Here is an 11,872-nt window from a genome sequence, read left to right as displayed (position 1 = left end):
GCCAATGAGACAACTCTCCATTCGAGTCACAATTTGTAAAAGTATAGCATTATAAGACAAAGTACGGCCTTAATAATGCCTTTTTACCCCTACGTTTACAATAGTAGGTGGAATGATAATGTCATATATTTATACAGCAGCGCATGCTCTCGTACGAGAAAAAATAATTTTCTTCCAGCAATTACCTGAATAGATATAATTACTCATTGAGTTAAAAGATGAGATGTTAATAGTTTTGTGAATATCACGGGCGTTGCAGCGGAATAACAGCATGATACAAGATATTGCTCTATACAACTAGAACACTAGCATTTTTGTTCCATGTTTACCATCTATTGACGTATCATTTTCTCATTTTTATGATTCGGTCTTTTTTCAATTAGATTAAGTAGGTGTCAAAAACGAGGTGAAAATGGCTATATAATTGTTTTATTTGCGCAACAATACATGGAAACAGATTTCGATAAGAGTATCGATAGCATCATTTAAAAGTATGGTATGTTTCATTGTAAAATGGCGGGAAAAGTGTTTCCGGGTGTCGGAAATTAAAAATTATACGGTGTATTTTTGTCAATAATTAATATGACCGTTTTATTTTAATTACGAAAGCAACAGTTTTATGGATTTTTAAGTGGTGAGTTATATAATGATACTGTTGCGCTTGCAAAAGAAACTTAAAAGTGAATACAACATGTTATTTTTTTCTATAATAAAACATTGTTGAACGAATCTCTTTTATTGATAATAATCTGACATTTAAAGGTCATTGATTGATGTCATATGTGTAATGATGTCATGTTACAACACACAATTTAGCGAAATTTACATAATGAAATTATTTGAATAGTAAAGCAAAATGATACCAGATGCAAGAAAAAGAAACGGGTTTACTTTGTTTTTGTAATGTAATATAAGAACCTATGTGTATATGCAAAAGGCTCACCTCTTAAGATCATGAAGATTCCTATTTTTATTTCTTTAATTTTAAACCTCTTTATAATTTTTTTCACCTATATTTGTTTTTATCTAATCAACATGTGGCTCGTTTGATCTCAGTTTGTGTGAAATTCCTATTGTGTCATTATTGAAAAAGACGACCATGTATACGATGACGACACACAGAAAAAAATACATATTATTTGCAGATCTTTCGAAAAGAAGGATTATAACTGTTTGCATATCGTGTAGAAACCTCCAATAATATCCGTAAGATACGATATTGTTCCAATTTCGAAAGTAATTTTTTTTCTGCAATAAAATATTTACTACTTACAACAGTCAAATTCAACAAAATGGTTTTTTTTTACTTTTTTTCGTATGATTTGGTGGTATTACACATACACCAATAAATGAACTTAGTTGTGAAAACATTGAAAAAGACTGTGCACTTAAAACGTTTTGTATAATGTAATTCGCTTGTTTTTGACAAAAAGGCGGACATAGATCACGTGATACAGATACAGAAATTAAACTTGTTTACAGTATCAATATAATCGCAATGCTGTTGAGAATTAATAAGGTATTTTTGTCCTTCCGTGGTTAATTCGAAAAAAAAATAAAACATTTACCAAAAAAATCATTCCCCTCCTACATTTTAGAATGACACAAATTAAATAGAAGTTGGAAGTTAAATTTACTGACAAATTACGGACGTTTACATAATTTTCGTTCCTATAGAATATTTCATCTTAAGTATGGTATCGAAGGGTTATTTGTTGGTACTGTACATGTATCCTGTAAATGGGATCATTTTTGTTTTTATATACGAATGGTTTATGCATGTTGTTTTTTTTCTGGGTTTTTTACTTGTTTGATAGTTTTAATCAGTTTACCGTTTTTTGAAAATCATTTATTATTGCAATTATTATTGTTTTTGCACTTTCTCCTTTTAAAAGTATATAAGTTGAAAAAAAAACTGAACGCTTATATGAAAATAATTTATTATTGTAATTATTATCTTTTTTGCACTTTCTCCTTTCAAAAGTATATTAGAAGAAAAAAAAACTGAACGCTTATATGAAAATAATTTATTATTGCAATTATTATCTGTTTTGCACTTTCTTCTTTCAAAAGTATATTAGATGAAAAAATAACTGAACGCTTATATGAAAATCTGTTAAAGGGCATACCAATGTCAAGTGTATAAAGGTATAGAAAATGTTTGCATAGATCCTACATTGACGTCGATTTCAAACAATTATCAATTGATTCTTTAACAAAAATCAGAGATACATACATATGTTTTGGATGTTTGGCTGTTCCTGTAGAAACCTTATTACAAACGGGATATCCCATTCTTACTTTAAATAAACTTATTCTTTAAGGTTTCAATTTAACAATGTAGTTAGGTATTTGAACATCATCTTCAAATATACAACATTGATTTTGTTCCTTTATAACTCAAAACATAACTTCTAAAATATTTGGTTTTACTGGGTTACTCCTACATCCAATCGATACCTATTTTTATCGCTATTTTGTGCATTTTCCCTTTGATCTTTTTTTGTGATAATTTTCATATCATGCTTCTCGCTTGAGATGGAAAAAATATCGCCAAACTAAGGAGTCCACGTGGCGTTGCTAACGAAATTGACATGAAATTGACAACGTCGTCATAGGTAAAATAGCGATAAACAGATTATCATTGGTCATCTCAACTCGATTGCTTTTCTCACTTTCGCTGTACCAGCTCAAGCGAGAAAATCAATCTCGTTGAGATGATCAATGATAATCTATAAGTATAGATTGCAAAAGGCAATGCTCTTCTTGAACTATATATGACGTCTTCGCTCTAAACATAGTGTTGCCAAGACATGATTGTTGATATGTTGCAATCTTATTATAGCTAACTTTCAGTAACAGCGAATACATGTGTATTTAGTGTTCTCGCTGTATTTTTTTACTGAGTGGCCAACTGCTGAGTCGATCCTTTTTGGATGAATGTTGATAGTGTATATCCCTGTTGTGTGCAGAAACACCATTGTCCTAGGTTGAGAAACACATGATTAACTTCGCCGAATTTTGTTTACGCCCGTTCAATGTCAGAAACATGTTGTTAAGTCGTTTTGATTAGTAACTGTCCGCAGCATTTGTTTTTCGTTGAGTGTTTTTCAAAAGGTTATAGGCTGTTGGTTTTCTGTTCTTTATTGGTTTAAAAATTGGTTCGGTCGGGTTCATTTATAGCTCTCTATACTAAACTGTTTTCTAATTGTTGAAGACTGCAAAGTTTCATATAATTATACAAATCCTCGTCGTTAGGACTTAATTCACTTATTTATTCCTGCGAGTAAGACTTGTGTATTTATAAGATTCTACAACTCAAAAATATTTACATCTAGATGTCAATTTTCTTTTTGAAAGTGAAAGAGTAGAACTAAAGTGTGATGTCTCGATTTTATGCCACAAGTAATCCATGGTTATATCAATCAAACAATTACCTACTCAGTTTCTAACAATAAAAAAAACAGATTACATAACAATTAATAGTGCCTGAAAACGGCCAAACCCATGATAGTTTTATTGGGAAGGATTGTTTATGTGGTATGATTAATTATCATTATAACATTCATAATACTTCTTCAAAAGAAACTGAGGAAATGACATCAACTTCCGTTAATTAGTTAACAAAAAATTGATAATATTTGTCGGTTGCAGTTTCAACGATTATTGTATTAAGGATATACTTGAAACATTTTTAAGGCTTTTAAATGGAAATTAATTATTAATCAGTGTAATCAATAACTTTGACAATGTTCATTTTAGTCATAAATATGTAATGAGTGTTCTTTTCTCTGTTTAAGTATACAGATTTGTTAAGTGTCATAACTAAACTTCTCCAATATTGGAACATACCACATTTAAACACAAATTCACGCCTGATCTTGTTTGGATGGTTTTTTTGTTGTTGAGAAAATGCCTATTTCAAGTCAGGAATATGAAAGTTGTTTTTCATTTGTTACGTTAATTGATTACGTTTGATTTGACTAGGAGTTTGGTTTTATTTTTTATACTTGTTAAATTAATACTAGAACACACCCGCGAAATCGCAGGTAAATAGAGCGTATGTAAAAAAAAATTATAACTGGAGAATTCCAGGAGAGGTATCTAAAGTCTAAGGTACTTGGGGAAGGCACATTTGTTTTTGCCCTCCCCCTTTTTCCAAATATTGATTTTTATTCTTTCTGTTTTTCTGTATACTATGAACATACATATACATTTATACAATAATTACTATATAAAACGGTCACTGATATATTAAGTCACCCCAATGAACTATTGGAATTTTTAGTAAATTATAGCAAATTAATACAATTTATTCATAGTATATATGTTTGTAGTATACAGAAATATTTCAGTGACCGCCGTGGATAGAAAACTATTGGAATTGATAATATATATAAATAGCAAATACACTTTATCTATGGTATATGTATGATCATAGTATGCAGAAAAACGCAAACAAGTATTGTTCTGTCCCAAGTACTTATGCAAGTTATGTTTAATTTCAAAACAGGCCTAAAGGGCAGCGGAAGTCTTTTATATTTCTCAAAACGTCAGTCCGACGACGGAAACAATATATGGACGCCTATATTTTCGTTTCTATCCTAACATAAACAAAACTGGAATACTTGAAGTAAGGATGATAAATGCTAGAACACAACCGCGAAATCGCGGGCATCCTGATGACATTTTGTAAAAAAATTAATGACTGGAGAATTTCAGCAAAGGTAATAAAAGTTATAGGTACTTGGGAACAGGACAATTGTTTTTCACCCCCTTCTACTTTTTTCCCAAAATTTCCATTTTTCTTTTCTATCTATTTCAATATAAACATACGTTAAGTATGTTATGAACATACGTTTAGTATGTGATGAACATACGTTTAGTATGTGATGAACATACGTTTAGTATGTGATGAACATACGTTTAGTATGTGATGAACATATGTTTAGTATGTGATGAACATACGTTTAGTATGTGATGAACATACGTTTAGTATGTTATGAACATACGTTTAGTATGTTATGAACATACGTTTAGTATGTTATGAACATAAATTACTATAAATAAAGTGTATTTGCTTTTTACTATCAACTCTCAATTTACTAATCAATCCACGGCGGTCATTGCCATATCATAAAGACTATTTCTATTTAATAAACTCAGTGACCGCCGTGGATAGTAAATTTGAAAATGATAGCAGATAGCAAATACACGTTATTCATTGTCTTTGGTATGTACAAAGTACAGAAAAAACGCAAACCGGATGTCTAGTCTGACCTAAAATTTCGCCCAATGACGGAAAATATCCGGACGCAGTTTTTTTCGTTTTTCTCCCAAAATAACCCAAACTGAATAATCATAAGAATGGATGACAAATGCGACAATAAACGGTACATATAGGACACAGAGGCAAGATGATTAATTTATTGTGGAAGGAAGAGAAGCGACACAAAAAATGAGGTCTTCTCGTTTAATAGTATAGATAAAATGAGTATATGACTATTAAAGTAGAAATGAGATTATGTAAAAATTAATTAAAGTAACAGTCACTTAACAAATTTTTAGGTTTAACAAAGCCTTTCATTCTACAAGGAATCAGCAAAAATATATAACTTTCTTGTGGTTTTTATATCAACATTTACTGTATATACAATTCCTTACTAACGATTTAGAAAGGAGAGGCGAATAATACCAAAGGGTTGTTTAAACTCATAAGCGGAGAACAAACTGACAACTTCATGGGACAAAAAACGAAAAATTACCAAAACACAGAACAAAACATACATAGAAAACTTAATACTAGGCAAAATTAACCCTACCAAAAAAACGATGATGATGCTAAGACAATAAGAGTACAAAGTAACATGTTATTACGAAACATAATTTAATTGCACAAGCTGCTGCACGGTAGACACTCTGGCTGATTTACTTCATTTAAAACCCATTCAACAAACAATGACATTGCTGTATTACCAAATTAAATGATAGCTTTGTTTATTGCTTATGATGTTTTTACGCGTGTCTATGTTGTTTTGCTTGCTTTTTGGTTATGTTATATTTGAAATTTATGTTTATTTGTTAATAAGAATATTTTCTGGTTAATACAATAATACATCGTGATATTTCGAGGTGCAATTTATATTTCTAGTAATGTTATCTTTGTTGATTGTAAATTCAATGAAATAAAGGGAAAACGTTGAAATCATATGAAAACAGATTCAAAATTAATAACATTAAACCACACTTCGTGATATTAATAATGAATTCGTTCTAAAATACACACCTGATTTTCCTATGAAAAGGGATAATGAGATATGTGCAAGTAAACAGTGAAACATAAGTTTTTATGCGTAATATTTAAAAGTGCATAAAAAATTAGAACATCACGTCATAAATTGCATGCGTCCAAAGTGCTTTTTGGATTGAACTTTGTTTTCAAAGCCAATGATGTATAAGGACCTAAAGAGTCGAAGAGCTATACATAGATAATGCATGTTTCTATTTACATACTTTTGAATATACCTTGCATATTTAAATACAATTTTCTGATGAATTGCAAAATAAACGTATTTTTCAATGTATTTGAATCTAGCCAATGAAAAAAAGAAAAATAGTATAGTTGTGTCAGATAACATTTATTTGGTATTATATCATACTGAAAAGTGTTCAAAGTTGTGTTGTAAATAGAGGCGAACCATATTAATAGAATAATCAAAGTCACAAGTCAAAACAAAAACAGGGATGATATCAGATGCTCCGTTAAAGTAAGCAGATAATGCCTCACATTTTGTCAATTATTACATGAAAATATAAAATCTATTGTCTGAGTCTAGTTTAGTATCGATAATAATAAAGCTAACTTAAATCCTCAAGAAAGCTTACCACGTAAAATATATATCCAGTTTTAAACATCAAAATTATGATAACACTCTCCCTTGATTTAGTAAAGGTTAGATTATTCAAAACGCCAACACTGATTTACAAATTAAAGGAACATTGCCTTATTAACTTTTTTTGATTCAGCGTCATTGATGAGTCTTTTGTAGACGAAACGCGCGTCTGGCGTAAATACAAAAATTAATCTGGTACCGATGATGAGTTTATTTTTAGCAGTAAGAGTCATAATATTATACAAAGCAATCAACAAAATCAAAAAGGAATAAAATTAAGACTTCGTTAGAACAATAACTAATATGGAGGTTTTATGCAATCTGCAAATTAATTAAAATGTGGGAGAAAAAGTACATTTTTGGTAATCAAATGACTGGTAAATAATAAACTACATTGCCCTTTGAGAAATATACTACAATATATATGGCATTTATTGTACAGACATATATAAAACAATGATCTTGCACTTACAGTAAGGGACATTATCAAATTAACTCGATCAATCTATATGATTAAATCATATAAATCTTATAATCAATAAATCTTATTATACATCATTCAACACTATAAGCGTACGTCAAGTGACGACTTTAAAGAGTATGCAACTTCCATTTTAGCGAAAAAGGTAGGCATAATGGATGGCATAAAACCCTTGTATTGGTTGTTTCAAATGATGAAATTCAGATAATAAGAAGAAAAAAAACCTGCTATTTGAGTATTAGAATGTCTTAAATAAATAATATTCTTGTAGTTTTATATAAATGTTCATATACTTAAATAAATAATATTCTTGTAGTTTTATATAAATGTTCATATACTTAAATAAATAAAAATCGTATCAAAATGTAAACATTGCTATGGAAGACATGTTCTTGTAAAATTGTGCATTTAAGGATAAAAGTAATAAAAAAATTATCTATATATGTAAATAAAATATATAAAAAAGGAATATGGTTTGGTGAAGAAGCTTTGCTGGTTAATCTATAATAAATACATACTCAAAAGTTTAAATATTGCAGGTTTACCTTAATGTCCCGATAACAATCAGATATTCTAACCATCTTATAGTAAGTATCTCATTTTCTGGTCACATGTTGATGGATAAGCTCTTTTGTGTTTGAACATTAAATGTACTGTAATTTTTAAGGAAGATTTGAAGACTTTTTTTTATGATAAGGGTGAAATAGATTCAATAGGGATTGGCCCTATCAAAACCAGTTGTTGTACAATCTACAAAATAAATGATGATACTTTTGTAATATTTTAAACGGTTGTTTTTAACTTAATTTTAAAACAGAGTCGTAAATGTAGATGAAAGTCTGTTACCTAATTCAAATCGGCCTCGAACATCACTTTAGGGACATTCATTGTTGAAATGCAAATTAGTGTTGGTGCGGCAAAACATTATATGTATTAAAAAAGAGGGATGAAAGATACCAGAGAGAGAGTCAAACTCATAGATAGAAAATAAACTGACAACGCCATGGCTCAAAATAAAAAGACAAACAGACAAATAATAGTACAGAGGACACAACATAGAAAACTAAAAACGTCGAAGGGGAAGGGGATGTTAATACTCATTGGTATCATGTGCATTATAACCAGATTTGTGGCATAAGGGATATTGTTTACTGATATGTATTTGAATACACACACGGCTTTTTTTTGTTCTGTAAGTTTTTATTAGCATTTAACCGTTGAATTCAGATTTTTATTTTCAAACATATTGTCTCTGGTAGTTTTACGTAAACAGATGAAATCAGGTTAGTTAGTAAATCGTTTTATTCCTTTTATCCATCAATATGTATAGTGATTGTTAAAATAAAGAAAACATAGAAATCCATATTCTCTTAGGGTTGTATATTGCTATCTATTTCTCGCATGAGGTGATCTGTTTTCGTATCTCAATCAAAAGGAAACGCAACACAAACCCAACCAAACTCCGGAGTTTAACTCCTGTTCTAATAAAGACTAACCAGAGTTGACAACTGTCTTGTTTTTCATACCGATAGATAGAAGAAGATGTGGTATGAGCGCAAATGAGACAATTTTACATCTGATTCATTATTTTGTAAAAGTAAACCATTATAGGTCAAAGTACACACAAGTACACATAGAGTGAAATGTCTCATTTGGTGATTCCGATCGATAGAAACAGGCTCCTTGTAATCAACAAAAACACCATAGACGTCATCGAAATGCTATGCTTTTTATATTGACAGCGTGTTTTTTAGTTTGATTAAAAGTAAAAGAATTATATTTGTGTATTATATGTTTCATTATCAAACTGTTTTTCCAATCATTGTACGATAACACATTGTTTACATGTTTATTGTCATGGGTTGTCTATATATGACGTACGACTTCTTAGAAAAATGGAAACAGAAAATTTGGAGCCTCATTTTGTCCTTTGAAATAGGTACTGATTTTTAAAATGTATACTGTAACAGGTACTATAAATACATCGTTCAATACAGAGTCCTTGTAAAGAACAATCATCACATAGAATTAATCCAGCGGCGTCCTTTCACAGCACATTGATCCCTTTAAATTACTCTAGCGATAGCAAATATTAATAATCAAATGGCGTCAATAAATATTTGTAATCAAATGACGGTCACATCTTTATGAGCTTTAACCCTTCACTACAAACTGAAGGACGGTATTAATAACAGTTGATTAAAGGGAGTAGCAAAAATTATTTCATTTTCAAATCAAAGTCATTTGTATTCTAACAGGTAATTTATTTTTTGATACCTTGATTATGGGACTAAAATCTAGAATGTCAGCAGATAAAGACAATTCGAAGGCATACAGTTTTATGTGGTAATCGAGTTATTACGTTTTAACGCAGAATTTGAATATTGAATACTTTTAAGAACTCTCTGGTTAATAAACCTTATTCTTATAAAATGGTTATTAAACTTTTATTAGGGGCGTTAATTTCTAAAAAATAATAATTGGTGGTTTGGGGGGATTCAAATGTTTCAGTGTCATAAGTATATAATATAAAATAGATAATTACACTACTGAATGAATTTAAGCTAAATCATAATCTCTTTTAATACAATATATGAATGAATAAATAATTTATTAAAGTGTAACCTGAATTGCCATTATATAATACATATGTTATGAACATTGTTATTTTCAGCCGACCTTATAGGCTTACGAAGCACTGTCATTTTAAAATATTATTATACATGAATAGCTACATTTGATTTGATATAAAATATTCAGTTTTACAGTTTTTACGTTGTGTAGTTTTTTTTATATAAGTTTTGGATTTCAAATATTTTGGCCACGAGCATCACTGAAGAGACATGTATTGTCGAAGTGCGCACCTGGTGCAGAGAAATTGGTACCGTTAATGTTATTTGATAAAGCAAAAATGTTTATATAACATCTTGTCTTATTCTTAAGCAGTCTATGATAAGTTTGCCACTGTTTTCGGGTTGCTGGTTAACAGTTCTTTTATTGTTTTTTTCTGGGGAGTCAAAGTTAATAGAGGTGAGTTCTCGACTGAGTTTGTTTCTTCTATCTATATCTGCAGATTATTTAAAAAATGTCCAAACAGTAAAATCACAAAAGATCTCGTAGGAAAATTTAAAACGGAAAGTTCCTAATCAAATCAAAAACCAAAAGCTAAAACACATCAAACGAATAGATTATATTTACAAGTGATTACAACTTATTTTCATGAAGTGAGTATCAGAAACTCATATAAGAAAAGACATATTGTAAATAAGAGGAGCACAGTGAGATTCCATCAAGAAACCAAACACTCGGTGTTATTTTAAAATATGAATGAAAGTTATATCAAGCAAATCAATAGTTTCAATTGATCTGTAACAAATAGGCATTGTTTATTACAGAAACTGAATTTCTTGGGACTACCAGGTAATCGTATGGATGAAGGAAAAAGAATTTTTTCGTTTTGAAATCGTTTATACGACATACACCATCAATGTCATGGTTTTTTTTTTAGATTTTCCACCAAGATTATCACGCTTTGTATACGACAGATTTGTGATACATTAGAAACAATTAGAAATTAAGTGCATAAAAATTCTGAATAATATGTTACCACAAGTTGTTATAATATTATATAAGTTAAATTTAAAATTCTAATTAAATTCAATATCATGAAAATAAGAAGGATGTACAAAACATGTAATTATATGTTTTGTTTATTTTTTGATACATATGTGTGAAAGATATTCTAGAAACGATGCAAGTTATATATGTGAAAATATTGTGAAGTATACTCATTGTATTGTAATCTAAAGCATAAACTCATTGAATTGCTATATACAGTGATCAAGTCTTGAATTAAAAACAAAACACAAGAAATTTGTCAATCTTCTATCACAAAATCAACTATTAAGTATCCACAGACTTATTGACATGAATGTACTTTTATTCAACAATCAAATTGATGAAATATGCGCCATCATTTGATACTAGGACAAAAAGTCAGGATAATTCTTGTTTTAAATCTTCCTTCTTAGGATCAAATGCACAGTTTTGTATTCGATGGAAACGTTCTCTTGTTTCTGTTTATTCCTTGTTTTTATTTCAGTTGTACCTAAAGGATTTAATAGTACAAGAAACTAATTCAAATACTTAAAACTCTTCTGAAAAAAACCAAAGTACACGTACCCGTATAGAACTATTGAAAATTACAAAAAGCACATTAGTGGTAAAATAAAAGATATATGGACTCAGGGCAAATGAAACTAACAAATTTAGAAAAGCACAAGCTAATACGATATATATAATAGGACATACAGTCTCTAAGATGGATACTTTTCCTGAATGGCATTGGTTTTCAATATAAAATGTATAGTACAAAAATATCGAAATTCTTAAAAACATCACGGCTGGTATTCATAAAACATCTTTAAGGATGTACTTAGTTAGAAATTAAGAAATTTAGAAATTAAAATTGATACTATAAGCTGGTACGGTATCAATT

The sequence above is a fragment of the Mytilus edulis genome, chromosome 7 (genome assembly GCF_963676685.1).
Source record: "Mytilus edulis chromosome 7, xbMytEdul2.2, whole genome shotgun sequence".
NCBI classification, from domain to species: Eukaryota; Metazoa; Mollusca; class Bivalvia; order Mytilida; family Mytilidae; genus Mytilus; species Mytilus edulis.
The sequence above is the reverse complement of the archived record's forward strand: the minus strand, read 5'-3'. Positions refer to the sequence as shown.